This window comes from Pseudopipra pipra, chromosome 3 (genome assembly GCF_036250125.1).
Source record: "Pseudopipra pipra isolate bDixPip1 chromosome 3, bDixPip1.hap1, whole genome shotgun sequence".
Classification (NCBI taxonomy): domain Eukaryota; kingdom Metazoa; phylum Chordata; class Aves; order Passeriformes; family Pipridae; genus Pseudopipra; species Pseudopipra pipra.
Window position 1 is genome coordinate 5920587 of NC_087551.1, and position 18504 is coordinate 5939090.

General features: G+C 44.1%; 1 protein-coding gene across 1 annotated transcript in view; it reads left to right on the plus strand.

Annotated features, from left to right (window-relative positions):
* SPTLC3 (serine palmitoyltransferase long chain base subunit 3) overlaps positions 1-18504 on the plus strand; it is a 293881-nt gene that overhangs the window by 97135 nt on the left and 178242 nt on the right. The window contains exon 11 of the mRNA XM_064647552.1: positions 2420-2474. The gene's annotated coding sequence lies outside the window, so the exon portion shown is untranslated. The remainder of the gene's footprint in view (positions 1-2419; positions 2475-18504) is intronic.

Genomic DNA, 18504 nt, shown 5'->3' on the forward strand with positions numbered 1-18504 from the left:
CAACTTGAAGCCTTTTCCTCTTCTCTTGTCTTATCACTTGTTACTTGGGAGAAGACACAGACAACCACCCTGTTTGTATCTGCCTCTTAATTTGGGCACAAGACAATGTGAATAAGCCCTTCCCTTGTCCCTGATTGTAGGACCAGCTTAAGTTCCCCAAAGTCCCTCAGGGCAGTCACAGGAGTGACTTTTATCTTCCCTGCTGTCGATAAGTAGGTGTCCACAATACACCTTTACAGTGTCCATCCACTTCACCATCAGCCCAACACTGGCCTGACTGAAACCAAAAGTAAAAATGCCATTGCCTTCCAGAGGAGTAGGTTTCAGGCCAAAATTTTGAGTTGGAATCACATGAAAAACAATCCATGGAAACATATTTTGATGACAACAAGAGAAAAGAGGACTTGCCAAAGAACTGCAAGAAACTTCCTACAATTGGACTCTTCAAGATAGGGTTCATTGTGAAATCCTGTGTTGCTTCCTTCCAGCTTTCTCTTTGCCCTTCTCTTTGCCTCTCTATTGCTATGCCACATTTTGCTCTAACTTTCCAAAAGTTGTTTCATTATGAAAAGAACTGAGATCTGTCCCTGCTTATTTCTTTAAGTCCCTGCAGTTCTTAAATGCATGACTTGCATTGATTGGATGGTCCAACTCTTTAGATTGACTTATCTACCCAGAAGAATCTCTTGATTCCTTTCATGATCTCTTTTCCCTTGTTTTCATGTCAGTCTTGCTTTGTGGGAAAGAAGAACTTAAGAGTAAAGGCAGCTGAAGTTCCCAGCACATGCCTGAAGAGTGTCCACTGCTCACTGCAGAGATTTAATAATGAAAGTCACCTCAGAAAAATAATGATTAATCTTAAGATTTTTCTACAGAATCAATGAATCTTCCTCAAAATTTAGAACTATAAGAATTGTTTCCATGTGTATTAAAAAAAAATCACATTGTCAGAAAACAGGACCATTTTCCTGACCATCATTTTTACTAAATAAATCTCAGTATTTAATTTCTTTCATTGAACAAAACACAAGAAAATTAATTGCTTCAGTCTACTGACATTTATTAAGTGAAAACATTCCCACCTGTGCTGTCTTTGCCAGTGCAGTGGAAGAAAATTTTCCCTAGAAAAGTGAAAAAAGGCACAGAAAGCTTGACACGCACTTTCTTTTTCTTTTCCTGTGCTGTATTTTTTTATAGATCTATAATTTGGTGATGAAATGCATTTACCACCAGTACTATACTCAATTTAACAGTCAGCTCCTTCATGCAGGAACCTGTAGCTCCTTTCTCCCTGAGCTGCTCGCTGTGTGCAGCCGGGGAAGCTGTTTCCCAAGGCTCCCAATTAGCTGCCTACCCAAGCTGTCTTTTCCAACCAGATCAGATATTCAAGATTCCCTTCATGTCTCCCTGCTACACTTTAATTTACATTTCCAGCAGTATCCTCTACAAGTGGTCTGCCACCTGGTTATACCACAGAAAGGTTTGCTGGATCAGGGAGCCCATTGCGGGGTGCAGGGAACCAAAACTTCCACAACCTCCGAATGCTGCAGCTTCTTGTCTCCAGTTTTCCTAAGGGATGCTCATGCAGTCCATGGATGAGAGGCCTTTCCATGGCACAGTGGTCCAGCAGGTCAGTGTCAGGGCACAGACATCCCTGGGAAAAAACTTAAAGGAAATAGTTTCTCAAATTTCTACTACTGCGTTTCGTAATTTGTGTTATTTAAGACTTGTGGGCAGCCACTCACTATCTAAAACTTATTTTCAGACAAAATCTGGTAATGAACTCCCACTTAGCTGATGATCAGTTTCCAAAAATAATTGCTCTGGAATTAATGATGCAGGGTGGGTTTCTTTATTTAATCACTTTATACTAAGGTACACCAGAATTATCAGATCGACTCTAACAGGATCTTTTAGTGTAGTTTGAGATCGTAATCCTCTGACTGAAATGAAAACGTCACCTTAAACCTGCAGCAAAGAACAGCTTTATGCTTGTTGCAGTTGATCCTCCCTGGAGGATCAACAGCATATTTGACCCTGTATTTTGAAACACATGAACTCAAATGTACCTGAAATGCAAAGAAACAGGAGGAGGAATAACCTTCTTCCCTTTGCCTGTTCTGGAAGGCAGAGGGGAATTTCTCTTTGCACTCAGGACACACACTAGTCCTGTGCTGTAAAGAGTTCATTGGTCTAGTTTCTGTGTAATGTGACTGGAGTATAAAAAGGGGGTTTGGTGCTTTTAGTGTCTTTTCTTAAGGAAAATAAATTTCCAGGCTGATCCCCTTCCAAAGTTCAAGCCAATGCAGCGTCCAGACACAGGAGTAGAACACACACAGTTATCAAGATATCTGTGTTTTCATTAACAACCAAGGAAAGCCATTACAGTTCTGAAGCACTCTGCTTTTGTCTTTTACAGAGATCACTTAGCTGGAGATAACTAGGGAGATGCCTGAGAAAAGGAGCAATTACAGGTAATCAATAATCCTCAAATGGCAGCAATTAAAATTCTGGGGAAAAAATTATTAAAAAGAAAGCAGGCAAGGTAATGGCAAATCATCCATCAGCCATTCCGAGAGGTTTTGCAGATCTCGACTTGAAGAAAGGAGGAGTTTTTAATTAAATCATTATCTGAGGACGCAATTGATCCTTCATGTGTGACAATTTAGAATGCAAGAAACAGCTTTGAATGGCCATAATCGTAAAAGATGCGTTTGTTTTCCCCCAAAATGAGCCCCTTGCCTGGCTATGTAAAAGAGATGATTCTGCTGAAACAATACGTGAGAGCTCTCTGCTTTTAAATGGTCTAATTTCCATCTCCTTTAGCTGAGTCAATTTGGTGCAGTAACATATGTCTTTGTTTCCAGATAGAGATGTCTGTAGACAGCATTTTCTGTATAACTTTGTCCCCTGCCCCAAGAAGTTAAAACCAGTGAATTAGGATTCCACAGGGGTCGTGTTTCCACGACAGGAGAAACTTGAGCAGATTGACTTGGGAAGCGCTTTTCCTCAGCTCCAACCAGGGCACAAATCCCATTTTTAGTGATTCTCACCAGCCTTTTGGAGGCTCAGCCCTGGGGGTCCCTCCATGTCTTGCAGGGGCAGCACGGGTGTTGCATCCTTAGAGAGGCACCTGCTGCTTTCAGAAACAATGGCTCCTTTGGGCTGGTATCTCTCAAGACTGCACGAGTGTTTGCTCCTGCTCACTGATGAGGAGGAGGAGCTCCCATATCCCTTGGCCAGCTGCTGGCCAAGGTTGGGGAGAGCTGGGGATAAACTCAGGGCTGCCCAATCTGCCTTGTTATGTGACCTAAGTGGCCTCAGGTGATGGGCTGGGATGGCTACGGGTTTTTTTCCTGTGTGGGAGGGGGGTATCTTTGTCTAGCCTGAAGACTCACCCGTGTTGCAGGGAGCAAGCCTGAAGTAGTAAGTTCTTTTGTGTTTTTTATTCTGTGGAGTTGTTTTGAGGGGGTTTTTTTAGCATTTTTGCCTTTGTGGTGGTAGAGTTGATGGTTTGTTGGGTTGGAGAATGTTAACTGCTGTGCTTGGGGCTGGTTTGCCAGGAAATGTGAGTGTAACCTTCTGCGTGTTAAAACTAGAAAGACTTGCCTCTGCCAGGGCTTTGTATAACTAAAAACATTGTGGTGGTGATGATGTTTATGTTGGGCTTGATTCTAGAGTTGTGCTGTAGAAGGCTGGTGCAAATGGGGTTGGCTAAGGTGAGGGACTGTGCTCTCTGTCTCCCACCCCCCCAAATTCCCTCAGAGACAGACAGTGGGTTAGAGATCTTTTCTCTCCTTGATTAAATATCTACAGATGTATTGAAGCTGGTGAGATTGCTCACAGGGGAGAGATTAAGTATTCATGTGAGCAATTGCAAGGTGAGGCGCTCGACCTTGCTCTGCCTCATTTCCCTGCCCGGCTGTACAGCAGAGCAGTTAACACGACCTGCCTGTGTCGGAAAGGAAAGGTGTCTGCAGTGGCTGTCTCTAGTCACCTTGGGGCATAAAAGATGGTATCTTTGGGGTCACATACAGCTCTTTTTCTTGTAATATGCACCTGCATTTGGGGCAGCCCGAAGGAGATACTATGAATTGCCATGTCTGTCCCCTTCCATCCTGGTGATTTAAACTCACGGTTCCCAAGCTTTGCCCAGAGAGCAGGTCCTGCTGTCAAGATGCAGGCAGGGGTTACAAACCAAGCACGTGCTCTTCCTTTCCTAAAAAGATCCAGAAGCCCTTCCTGCAGTATTCTTTTTCCTGAAGGCTCGAGCTGTGGGGCTACCTCAAGGTGCAGCCTTCACACCAAAATCAGCACACCTGAAACACTCATTGACCAGTCCAAAGGCTTTATATTCAATATATGCACTGGGGTGGGTCCAAGCACTGCTTTGCTGTTCATTCTCTGCTCCTTTAAATGGAAACCTGTAGATAATTTTTCTGAAAGAGCACTATGTGTTATTAATCAGTTGGGAGAGGTGAGAGAGCTACTTAAGTGTTCGATTTAGTTTTTTCTTCCTCTGCTTTGTAACAGGGCAACAAGCTAAACTTCATGGTGCAATGGTGGTTATTTAATAAGGGTTAACAAAAAGGCATCATTTTGCATCAGAATGGATGCCCTGTAATGGATGTCACACCTTGGCTAGTGCTTGGTCTCTTGCAAGACATTTGGGCAAGGGAAAGCTCTGCAATAAGGCCAGGCTGGCTGGTGGCTGGGAGGTATTTGAGAGGAGCCTTCCCTTTAAAGAAAACATCCTCATCCTTCCTCCAGTACCCATCACTGCTGATGTACAGGTTACGAAACATTCATGCTTCTCTGCTTCCTGCTTTGTCACAGCACACAGCTCTCCAAACACTAAATTTGGGTCCCATATTCTGCTTGTAGGCAAGAAAATGTCTTCTCTGAAGACCATGACCAGCAGTACTTTGGGGAAAAAAAACAGAAGATGCTCTGTCTTTGGTTTTTTGTTTTGCTTTTGTTTGGTTTTTTTCCTATAAGGTTTCTGTTGGACACTCTGTGGTGACCAACCACTGAGCATTTCTCTGTGCTCTCTGATTTCTCTCATTCCTGTATGTTTCTGAGGGGGAGAAATGGAGCCACTTAAAACACAAACTGATAAAAAGAGAGACCTCTCTGTGACAGCTGATGTCCTCATCTTTTGAGCTAGGTCAGACTAGTAATTAGAAGACACTTTTCTTTGTCCTCTCTTTGACCAAAAAGGAGGTACCAATGTCTACATCCTAAAGTAACAAGAGCAACTGATCCTGGTTGGCTCAGATTCCAAAACCTGTAAGTGCATGTTTAGCCTTAAAGAAACAAAATAAAATCCCTGAGATTTGGGGTTTAAAATAAGTGACTTGCTTGACTATGAATCACTAATGGCAGTGAAGCAGAAAGGGGGTGTGACAGGTGGTGGTAACACTTCCATGGAATTGGCCTTGTTGGAGAAGCCAAATCTGGACTAGAAACTCTGAGGCAGTGGTTGTATGCAAGGGTGGATTTCAAACAGAGGTAAATGAAGTGAAGAAAGCTCTGCTTTCAGAAACAATAGTTCTGCTTCGTGAGTCTGCTCGAGGACATCTCTGGTGGTAACATCTCCTTGGGGTCCATGGAATGCCAAAACCTTGGGACCTGCAGAGCATCTCCTCATCCCTCCTTTTTTAGCAGGACAGAGGCAGGCTGCTGAGGAGCTGCTAAAGCTATACCTACCTGGTGCTTCAGTTCATCCTTCCTCCCCTTGGGAGGAAAAAGTTTGCTTAAAGATCACCCCAGAGGCTGTAGCTTGGATCTCCTGCAGCAGGAGAGCGACTCGAGGCATTTATAAATCCCTCCCCACTTGCCCACATCCAATGTGTTGGCCCAACTGCCCTTTGTTTTTTTCAGAGAAGCTCAGAAAGATCCAAAAGGCACCAAAAAAATGATAATACTTTCCACTGTGTGGGGTTTCTTTTTTTTAATCTCTGGATGAAGCCCAAGATACACTCTCAGATACAGCATCAGCGATGCTCCTGGGCTTCTCCTCTTCCTTTCTGCTTCAGTGCAAAGGTTAAAGCAGGTGCCAGTTTTGCTTGTAACACGTTTAAAAAGGAGCAGAACTCAATGGAAGCCTCACCAGCATGCTTTGCTTTCCCACCCAGCAGGGATGAGCCGTGTGGCAAATTGTTTGTTAAATTGAATCTTGCGTTCTGCGCTCCAGCAGGAGCAAAACAAGAGGTGCCACAATTACAACTTCATTCCCTGATTACCTGCCTCAGCATGGCAGCAATAAGCATTCACAATTTGTCCCTGCATGGCCAATTCATCTTTAAACTGAAACGGCATCTTAATTGTAACCACTAATAGTCAGCTTCAATCAAAAATCACTGTGAGCCACTCCAGCTACATTGGCTGGGGCTCTCAGCACTCGCTTTTGCTGGTTAAGGGACTCAAATGAGATCATTGTGGGTTTATTTATGTATATGATCAACAAGGGGAGGGGGGGACTGGCAGCCATATAAACTCGGGGGCATCTTTATCACTTGGCATTAAGCTGGGGAGACAGGTCAGCTGGGATTTATGGGTTGGTGCGTGCGGCTCCTTTTTACAGCTTTTGCATGATTTAGGCAGAGCTGGGGCTGTGGATGGAAAAACTGAGGGAGGGAAGGGTCTTGGGTTTTGATTTCACAGTTCCTGTTGATGACAATAGCCGTAAATTTCAAGGTATTTTGCAGTGAGGCTGCAGCTTTCAATTACTGGTGTAGAGATGCAAGTGTCAGCAAAGCTGAGTGAGAGCAAGCCCTTTTCCAAGGCAAACGTTTGCGTGTGAGAGTCTGCAAAAATTGCCTGATGGATGTTAAATCTCTTCCTGGTTTGTGACAGACTGAAATTAAACCTGCAGGCTCTTGGGTTCAGCAACTGAGGACAGAACTGAACAGTTTTCTCTTCTTACAAATCCTGGGGACGTTCTTCTCTCATGAGTACCACTGAATCTCAGGGAGTAGCCACCCTCCCAGGGCACCTGGAGGTGAAATGCATGTGCAGGGCCCAAGCTGGGGACCCCTGAGGGTGGCATGGAAGCAAGATAGGGCCAGCAGAGCCCAAAAGGATGAGATGAGACTTCAGCAAGGGCTTCCCTAGCCTAGAGAGGGACCTGTACCTGCTTTTCTACCCCATTAAATCACGCTGTGGATCAATAGCAGACAAATGACTCTGGTTGCCAGTGGCTAGTTTGTGAGATTTTTCTTTATTATGGCTTCAGCTGAAGTGCTACTGCAGAGGGAGAAGGTTGAGACTAATCTAATTTCTTTCCTAGGCGATAATTACCCAGGTATGTAAACCCTGAAAATGAGGGCTTTTTGGTTAACCTCCTCCTATTGGAAGATTTCAACTCCCCTTGTAAACTCCTAAGTACAGCTCAAGGGCTTCAAAATTACTGTAGCAGTGAAGAACCTCACAGGGTAACTGAAGGGGAGAGAGGATGTGCTGGAAAAGATGGGTCAGTGACTCCACAACTGCTGTATGGCCCTGCGAGGCACAGGAGGAAATGGCAAGTGCTGGGGGCACAGCAAGCCTCAGCAGGGGGCAGGCAAAACTCAGCTCCTAATTCCTGTAGACACCTCAATGTCCTCTCATGTCAGAAACAAGGTTTTGAGAACTATTAAAGGGTGCTTTCTTGCTCCTCAGCACTCTGGAAGGCTTTCCCTAGGTGCTCCATTGACCTCAGCGAGCAGGAAAGAAAAATGTTTCTGGTACCACCCTGAAAGCTCAGGATGAGCTGCTTCCCCCTCACATTAGTGTGCAAACACCAGCATGCCCTGCACGGTCCCTCCCCGGCTGGGGGTTCCTGCTGCTGCTCTTGCATGGCTGGGAAATCAAAAGCACTTCCACCAAATAAATAAAGCTGCTCTGAGGTTTCCTCCTTCCTCTGCCTGCCAGCATCTCTGAGGACAGATGATGTTTAACAGCTCTGTTCTCTGCTGTTAACTTCACTCCTCCTTTTTGTGTGTTTGTATTGGTGTGTGCTCTGTTTTTGCTGTAGGAAACTCCTTTCCTTGCTCCTGCATGTGTTGCCCCTTGCAGCTCTGCTTCCTTAGAATGGAGCAGCTGTATCTTCTTTCTCTGCTTTTCTTCTTTTGCCTGTATTCATGAATTACTTAGTATAGCACCCAGCTCCCCATCTGCCCCTGACCACGGACCTTTAGCCTGTTTGCTGTTAGATGCCCCATCCCTGGAAACATTTTAGGTCAAGCTGAACAGAGCTCTGAGCAACCTGGTCACTGCCTGTTGGAAGGGGGTTGGACTAGATGGCCTTTAATGGTCCCTTCCAATCCTAACCATTCCATGTCCCATGTCCCACACTGGGCTGAGGGAGATTTTACTTGCAATATCCACAGGTTTTCAGACTTGGGGCTGAGGTTCTAACCGCTGGTGCTTTTTCAAAGCAGACTAGATGAAGGCGTGATGCTACGCAAAAGGCAAAAGAATTTCATTGCCTCATGCACGTGTTTCTTTTGCCAGACACACCAATAAACAGAAAAAATGTTGGATAAAGACCAGAGGAGTTTGCAATTAACACATTAAACAGATCTACCGACTGTAGGATCAAAAGTGGAGTAGGAAGTGAAACACCCTTGCGATGTGACCGTGGTTTTGTGCTGGTGATTTGATTTATGCTGATGGTAAAGGCCCATGGGAAACTGATGCTGCCTTGTAAACTCCTTCTCCTTTCACGTAAACTACTTCCCACAGTCTGGCACCAAACAGATAATTTCTCTCTCCTTCTTGCCTTTTTGTAACGGCATAATCTTCAGGATCTGATTCCTGCCTTTGCTGTGTACTCACTCACTGCTAAACAAACTTCTGTACGTGTGCCAGGCAGTATTTTGTTGACAAAAATCACTTTGTCACCAGAATTCTGTGTATGTGTCTGATGAAATGCCTGCAAGTGACAGAATGCTTTTAGTCACGTGAATTTACTCAATGAAATTATGTTGTGGTATTAAACCAAGAATTTCATCAGACTCCTTCCTCTAAGGGAAGAATTTCATTGATCATCTCTGAAGTTGGACAGACCTGTGCAGTCAATTTGATGAACAAGCCTGTCATGGCCTTAAAATTGCTGCAGCAGGACACAGACTCAGAGGGAGTTTGTATTAGGGGCTTGAAAAACAAATTGATGTGGTGGGGTCAGGACTGAACCTTCTCTGAGATGTAGCACTTATGTGGGACTTGGTTTTTGCACATCATGTCTCTGTGGTCATCACCACAAGGGGTGAGATTTTGTTCCCCATGTGACTTTCATGATAGGAAATGTGGGTTTGGCAAAAAAAAAAATTTCAAACACCAGGAAAAGAGTGTCAACATCATACAAAAACCAGAATAATCAAATATTGCAACTATATTGGGGTTTCCACCTTTTCTTGGAGACTTTTCTATTTCATGGTCAGCTCTCCTGAGTGTTTTTCTAGGGCAGGCTTAGCTGCTGCTCTGTGGATGGTAATGCTAAAGCAGGAATGTGCCCTGCTTGTCTCCTCTGCAATACCTTTAACTTTCTCTGCTCAGTGGTAGAAGAAATATGGTTTGGGGGATGGAAAGAAAAACAAAAACCTTGCATTTTTTTGTACCCAGAGAGGTGACAGAGACTCAAAATGCTGCTTGGTTTTGTTATGGCTACTCCTGATGATGCACTGTTATCTATTCTACCATAGAACACCTTAATTTAATCTCTTGGGTCCTTCTACAGCTGAATGGTGGGTGAAAAGGGATCCCCAGGCAATCACCTCTGCTGGGATCTTACATACAGCTATAATAATTAATAATAATGATCCAAATTATTATTCCTGGTGTGTGTTTGGCTCAGACGCGGCTCTGAAAGCCTTTCGGACAGAGGGATAAGAAGCGATCCCCTGTTCAGCCTGAGTGTAAGGCAGTTTCTTTGGAGCATTACTCTGCTTTTTCACCAGGGCACCGAGTTTGGAAAAATCAAGGCACAAGGGTTGTTTATATGCTGGTTACTCCTCAGGTGGCTGCAGAGTCAGGGTAAAGCCACCTGTAAATTCACCCATTGCTGAACTTTCTGGCTTGTGACTCTGTGTCGCTACTTCTAATGAGGTGTTCTTTTTTTGGTTGCTTTTGTTTGCTGTTTTGGGGTGGGATTCCACCCAGATTCTCAGTGCAGTCCTTCCCAGGGACCCTGCTTTTGTGTGCACTCCTGTGCATTTCCTCCGTATCCTTCTCTCTGGGATGGACACACGCAGAGACTTTGCCCCATCTCTCTTCTCCGTGGTGGCCAAGGGCTGCACAAGCAATTAATGCATTAGTTACTTGTTCCCTCTCTAAACTGCAAGGCAGTATTTTTATAATTAAAACATGAAAAATGCCTCCAGGTATGTTTGTGAAGTCAAAAACCCACAAACTATTGAGCAAAGACCAATGTATATATGGTGTCAGAGCTGGTGCTGCTTCCTGTTAGAGTGGGGTTTTTTTTCCCCTTTGCCAACTGATCCATCTCTTAAATAAACACCCAGTGTTGAAATTAAAGCACATTAATATAGCTGATTTGTAAATAAAAAGGAGAGTTAGCCAGACAGAGCAGAAACATAAATAGAGACCAAATGTTGTAATATAATGAGAGACGATGCTTCTGTTTAGAAAAAGACTCTTATCCTCCTGCACGGTCATGGTAATGGTGGGTAGGCACATGGGCTGCTGGTATAGCAGAAATGCCATTGCCTAATACTGCAAATGTTGAGATAAATTTGTTATTTGAATGTTCATCAGTTATAAAAAGCATTTTGAAGGTCCACAGCATTTACCCACTCGGAGGGTTTTCCTGGAAACACTTGTCAGAAAAGTTTATTTCGATGAATTGCACTGCAAATATCTTTTCAAGCCCGGGGGAGAGGAGGAAGTCCAAACTTCCATTACTTCCCCTGAAAAATATCCGAGTGTGTGGAGGTGGTTTGAGGTTTTAATAACTCTCAATATAGAAACAGAGAGGTTCTGGTCACAGTAATTTGGGGGACGTGGCTGAGCATTGCTGCTCCCCCGGTGAGAACAGCTTGTGGACGGATGTTAGGATAGAGATTATTCAGTAGGATGCACTTGAGCCACACAGAGAAGAATTAATTGACACCTAGATGTGTTGGGGGTAGGGACAGTGACACCATATGATGAATGGAAGGCGCAGCAGTGAGAACAGATGTATGGCTGGAAGGACAGCGTGATAAATGTGCAGCTTGATATTTACAGTGCCTGGGAAAACGCTCCCAATCCCATACCGGCTCAGTAGCTACAGTGGTGTTTGAGTGCGGTGGTGACTTGATTGATTTAATTAGCTCTCATTAATGGCATTGAAGGTAGTTCAACAGCAAGCAAAGGAGAGTCGTGCTGAAATGTTGCATGTTAATTGCTCGATGATTTGTGTTATGGGACGGCTCCTTTGCATAAGTACAAATTAGACGGTGAGTTGTTTGGAAACACTGGTGTCGATCCTTGCTGGGAGCAGGGCCTGTGAGAGGTGACACTGCTGCATTGTGCACCTTCCCCATCCCAGCACGGGCTCTCTGTGCCCTGAGAAGGTTTATAGTCTCCAACAAGGCTCTGGCTACAGCCCGCAGAGCTCCTTCCCTTGTCACATCCCTCCCTACTCACACGAATAGGAGAAACCTTACAAATCAATATTCTCATTAAAGCTTATTAATTATTCTTTTGATCTACATTGACTCTGAGGAGTGAGCAAGCTGGCCCAGGGAAAATTAAAATAGCCCCCGAGGCTATATTTACACAATTTTTAATTTTTTTTTAATCTTTCTCGTGATAGCATTTTCAAATTCAATTTGCTGCTCTTAAACAAACTGCAAAATGACAACATTTGGTCAAACAGGCAAATTTCCTTCCCATATTTATTATTCATGTAAGATGTAGCTGAACTTGATATTACCTGACTTATGTGGGAGTTACCTGTCTCTGCCCGGGACTTCACTGCTCTTTATGGCTCTCCAAGCAGACATGGAGACCTGGCATTTTCCATGCCCAGAGTTTGCCTCAGGCTGAGGTCTTTGGAGATGCCAGACAAAGATATCTCCAAAGATCAAGATAAGGATGAGGGAGCACCTCCTGAATGTTTAGTAAACTAATTGTAAGAGCTATTTACTTTCCTCTTGCCTGGGTGAGGAGGGGAAGCAGGCTGAGAGCAAACACAGAAGATGGAAACACAGGAAGCAGTGGTACCTGTGTGGCATTGCCTCATCCTGCTGTGCCTGGAGGGGGAAAACTGAGGCAGATGATGGGAGTGGTGGCATGTCCTTGCTGGCATGTTATCAGCAAGGAGTGATAAAGTTACAGACTGTTGCTTTAGAGTAGGTTAAACTCATCTGGGCCAACCATCTTTCTGGTGTTGCATTTTCTTTGTAGATGTTGCTTTAGTGACCTTAGGACTGTTTAAAGGGGGATTGTTCGTGGGTGGTGTTTCTGTGCTGTGAACAGAAACCACAACAGGGCACCCACCCCAGTGGGGCAATTCCCAGTCCTCATCACCAGAGGGCTGCAGCTTGGTGCAAGTGCTTGGGGAGGTGGTGTGTTTGTCCCTTAAAGGAAGGCTAGGGCTTCATTCTGGCCTTCAAAATGGTTTAAAAGAATGGGAATTAACAAATCTGTCTTGCCTTTGCCATTTCTATGTGAAAACAAACATTTTGGGTCTGTGCATGTATAGAAGAGGTATGTGACCACACGTCCATCCTTTCTTCAGGAGACTTAATGCTTGATAACATTGCAGGCAGATCTAATTTTACAAGTGAAAGGCTGCTTTTGACTCCAGTCCTGCCAGACACAGACTACAAAACCTCTATGTGAGGTTTTGAGTCCCTTGATCTGCCTTGCTGCAAGCTGAGGAGAGCAAAGATGTGCCTGCCTCTGCCAGCACTCCCCAACTGCAGAGGCAATGTGAGCTGATGCTTTCTGAAAGGCCAGAAAGGACCCAAAAATGCTTTTCTCAGATAAGGATTTGATCCCAACTGTGAGCATATGGGCAGAAATACATGGCCCGGTTGGATTTGCACATCATGAGTGGATGAAGCCCAGAGATGCTGTGTGCTGGATTTCAGCGCTGAGTGGGGTCTTTTGGAAGCAGTTTAAGATACCATCCTCCACAACCGAGGTTTTAAGCAGTCCAGCCTTAGGGTATTTGGGAGCTGTTTATAGCCTGGGCTCAGTGTCCCTTGCCCACATTGGATGAGCTGGTTGCTCTCTCTGCCTGTGCCAGCCTTTGCCCTCTGAGGGACAGTGGTAAATCACAGCTACTTGCTCCAACTGCAGGGCAGTTTCATATGTATGCACATGGGAATGGTTTATGTAGGAAAATTAACTGTACAGCTGTCCTGGCTCATGAGGGCCACTTCAGAAATAAAAAGCAGTGTTTAGGAGCTGGCTCAGCTGTCTTCTGGCAAAGCTGTTCCCAGTGAACAGCACGTGCTGCTGGATGACCCTGTGGGAAAATGTAAGCTGTCCTTCCCAAAATAACTGCTTTCCCCCACCTTCTTTATTTTTTCCACCTTTCTTCCATGCCTGACACTGCATTCAGAAGTAGTGGGAGAAGCAAGGTGCATGCAATGGTGTGTGCTTTCCATGCTCCTGGAAAGCCAGGGCTTTCTGGACTGGAGACTATGTTGTGTCCAAGTCTTACCTGTCTTGTGCTTTTGACCTGCAACTTTCTAAATATATCATGGGAAGCATTTTTGTACTGTGAGAAAGTGGCTTCTGTGGGCACTTTGGACAAGCATTTATTAGGGCCAAGCCAGGAAACTTGAGCTATGGTGACAGAGCTGGTGCAGGCTGGCGAGGGGCATTTTAGGGTTGTACCTCTCCACATCCAAAGGGATGGTGCCTCCACCTTTGCATGAGGTTTGGGAGGAAGACTGGCTGCCACCTCTGTGGGAATCAGAGAATGTAGCCATTTCATGGGCAGGAAAAGACATGGAATGCTACTTGTCTTGGTGGCAGAGAGGAATCAGGTTCTGCATTTATGGATGCAGTGTGGAATAGTCGCTTCTTCTGTAAGTTATACCTTGTGATTAGACAGGTCACTGAACTCATTTAACCTGTGGCTTTGGCAATATGATGGCATTAAGAGAGGGCTGAGAAAAGAGTTTCTCTCCTTGAAGAAATTCATAGTTGTTGACCTTCTCTTTTGCCCTGAAGGAAGGCAAAGAAAGATGAAAATGAAGAGGGTTTGCAAAGGCAAAACTCACTGTGGTTTCAATTTATTGTAGCCTTTTTTACTCCATCAGGTTTTTTTGATGTTAAGATTAAAGTGACTCCAGTAAAATAAATTCCACGATTATTTCCCAGAGGTTATGTGTGTTGAGTGCAGTTTTTCAGAGGAGAAACCCATGTGACTGGGAAAATTCCCACTAGATCTTGAGACCACCAGGTTATCTCTGCTGGGAAGGACAAGGAGGCTCCAGCACTCTCAGTGTGTCAAATCTTGTGGCTGCCCCTACAGCAATGCCATGAGCTGGGGTCAGCTGAGTTTTGGGATAGGAAGGACAACTGATCAACAGGAATGAGGAATCTCTCCCCTTTTACTATTTCAAAGACTAAGTGCTTGGTATTCTTAAGAGGGTTTTGTCCGTTTTTACTAATATGACCTTTTTTTGTGTGTAAAACAGCAGGATTTCTGCACAAAATCCACTCTGGGAAAGAACTGAAACTTTCTGAGTAACACAGCTGAGTTTCCTGAGGTGTAACCATTTCTCAAACAATTCTTTTCTAAAATACAGTCCCTTGGTTTATAGATTTGATGAGGAGATAACATAGTGCAGAAGGCTGCTTTACACTCTGTGCTCTTTCTACACCCAACATGAATGCTATGCTTTTCCTGAAATTGTCTCCAGCCCTGTTCAAATTCTATGGAGAACTTGTTTTAATAATAACTAGTCTAAAGAAACAAATTTTATTATCTAAGAACAAAAGGGACCCTGGCTTTTAAAATATACAACCTGCCCATGTGACACACAGACACCCTCTTTGAGCAGGAAGGGAATGAATCCTGTACCTCCTGACTTGGTGAAGGTATTTGAGAAAGACCTTGGCCTTTAATATTGTTCAAATACTTGTGTTAAAAGCCCTCCCTTGATGTTCACAGCTTAGCAAAATTCTTTGTTACTGTTGTGGAGGGAGGTTTTGCTCATCACTTTGTCAGCTGTACCTGGGGAGCTATTAGCAGTTTTCATTAAACCAGAATTTAGGCTAAGCAAGTTGCAATGGTCCAAGCATAAATATAAAACAGAAGTTGTTGAGAGCTGGTATCATATTTTTGGGATGGATAGCTGCAATAACTTCATTTCTGAAAGTAGTGTGTGTAATTGGATAGAAACTCAATGAACAGACAAGCCTGGGTGAATGGTGCTTTTTGACAGAATTAGTAAAGTCTTTTGGCTGTCTGCAGATGAAACTGTTAAAAGAAACCTGTTTGAGTAAAAACCCTTCATTTCCACTGTTATGAAGGAAAACCTCAGGGGACCAAAGGTGTATGTGTCTACCTTGGCCTGCTTTCTACTGTGAATAGGAAGGTCATTTCTGCAGCATGTTCTGTCTTTCAAAAGATGTCAGAACTTCCCCTCCCTTTGAAAAAGAGGGTAACTGGCCTTGAGAATGAAGGTGACTTCTCCCAGGCTGTCACTCACCTAGTGCTGAGGCTCCATGCTCTGGGGGTTTTTTTATCTTTTCTTTTATGGGACAGTGAAAATACAAAATCCAGACCTTTCAGCTAAATAGCTCTTAATTAGATGTGCATGGAGCTGGCTAAAGGGAGTATTTTGCCTTGTGAATTTGGCTGGATTTTTTTCCTAACATTCTTATTCAGTTTTGGTTTGGTTTTACCTCAAGTTCCTAAGTTTAGATGCTGATGATGATGTGTTTCCCATGTGAATGGGTTCCTAACAGCTTTACAGGATTAATAATAGCCAAGCATGGAAGCACATGGTTGGAGCAGCACAGAGGGAGGCCAATTGGAAAGGGAAGAAAAGCTCAGAGCTGCAATTCTACAAAATAGAGTCCCCTTTACATTGGGCCCAATCTTCCTCTTCAGGCAGAGGTTTTCACTTGCTACAGACACAAATCTCAGCTAATTCTTGCTGCTGTGCTACCCATTTTATCGCCGTGGCAGCACTGATGGAATTGCTCAGCAGTAGGGCACATGTCTTCTCGCCAGCCTCTCTGCCCCAGCCATCAAATACGCTTTTCCCTTCCTCCTACAGAGCCTTGAGCCACTTAAAAAGGGTCTGAAAGAAATTCATGCAGTGCTGAGGTTTGACAGCACTGGAGCTGCTGTACTCACCAGGTGTTTCCCTTGTGCAAGAAGGAGCTTTTTGTGCCTGTGGAGGAAGGGCAATTAATTTTCATCTGTCATTCCTAGTTTTAGACTTTATCCCAGAGTTTTAGGAACAAGCACAGCTTCCCAGCAAGACTCTGCTGTTTGTAGCATTTTGTGTGATGCCCTCGTGTCCACACAGCTTCAAGTGACTGAACCTGCCTTGGTTTACTGGTTTTGCTCCAGAGAATGTCTCAGCTTTCAATGTGGCTCATTCATAGATTTAGGGATAAAATATGGCACCAAACTTCTTCAGTATCTTCTGATTTTTACTAAGCCCTGTTGCAGTGCCCCCTGTACATAGATCAGAGCTGCTTAGCCCCGGGTTAAGTCTTGCTGGAGAAGTACTCGATCAATGAGAAAAGTGGTTGGTGTCAGGGATGTCGACAGGTAAAGGCATCACGCTGTCATCAGATTTTTTGACTAAGGAAAGATCCTTGTTAGGAGAGCTCTCTGAAAGCACTTAGACCCTCATTGCCCACTGTCAAGAAGCCAGCTTCTGGATTAAGGAGGTGACAAAAAGGCAATTGAAAATCATTGCAGGGCAAGGGTGTGTGATGGCATTTGCTCAGTGCATCAGTGCTGTCCTGCAGCAAACAAGAGGGGAAATGGTGTTTGCTCTTGCCCTCACAGCAGGGTCTTTCTGAGCATGGCAAAGCTCATAGTTTGTAGTAATTAATGTACTGTTAGCTTATTGTTACTCTAGTCATCTAAATGTCACTGTTTCTACCCTCACTGGTCTTTTTCATTTAGAGAAGCCTGGAGAATGTGAAAATGAAACTTAAAGGTGCTTTATAATAAAGAGCCTCATCAAGCAGGAGAGCATTTATTTGGGCATTTGAGGTATGTGTAGAGATGGAGGGTTGGGTTTTCCCCCTAAGCAAATGTATGCTCAGATCTGTTTTGAAAGAGGCAAACAGAAATGCTTAACTTTGGTCAGCACTCTGAGGAATTTCTGGCTTTTCTAAAGGTAATGTGGCTTCCTAAGGCAGATGGTTGTTCCCAAATCACACGGTAAAATGAGCAGGTGAAGAGAAGAGCACTCCATCTACTCTGGTAGACAAAGGAAAGCAACTCAATGCCAGGGCATGCAGAGGGAGCCTGAGCATTTTGTTGGGATCATGGGAACACACAGCTTTGGCTCTGCTTGTTTGTAGAGGCAGCAGCAAGAACCATGTGAATCCTACACGCTTCAGTAGCCAGCATAATTGAAATCTATGATAAAATGTAAATTAACAGAGGGGAAAGTTGTCCTTCCTCTTCCATCTGAGGTGTTTGCTTCCATTTTATTCAAGATGATTGTGAAGAGCGATCCTGTCACTTGAACATCCCTCTCTAACACCAAGTACAGGGTGAGACTCCAGTACCCTTTATCCTGATAAACTGTAACCTCTGATGCTGTGGGGCCAGAGAAATGTTTCTGAAAAAGGAAGTTGTTTTTCACAATTTATGTATATGTGTATTTATATATATATATGTATTTTTAAGACAATTGTGATAAATGTTGTCACAGAACCTGCAAAATTGCTCCAGTGAATGGCATACAGTATCTGCTTGGGTTTGCTTGTAATTAAGGAGCCCAATGCTGTTAATTTGCCACATAAGTGGTAGGCCCTGATTTAACAGTGCATTTGTGAATCCCAGTGTGTGACATTCCCAGGAAGCCACAAAGAGGATGTTCCCTTGGCTACAGAGTGATATACATAAGCACTTTTCTGGAAAGAGGCCATCAGGAGTCAGGGGTAGGGACTGGCAGAAGCAGTAATAGAGCAGTAAAGTTGCTTTACCTAATGGTCTTACTGAATGGGATCCTAATTTTGTGAACAACGGTAAGAATGGGGAACAGGATGTTTACAACCAAAGGAAAGGAGTCCCGTGTGTATCTCAGCAGAGACAAAGGCCCAGGGTGATGGAGTGTATTTTCTGTAATTAGTTTTTTTTTTTTTAGCTTGCTAAATGTCTTAATCTTGTGGGATAAAACCATCTTGCGTGGCCGACTGCTGGTGGATTCTGTAGGAGAGGTGCAAATTAAGCTTGTTCCACGTTATTTACTGGAAGAGCAGAAATCTGTATTCTGTTATTCAAGCAGCTGTTGTCTTGCTGTGAGGCTCAGAGAGGCTGTGAGCAGCGTTCAAGAAACTGGCTCTAAGGGGAGA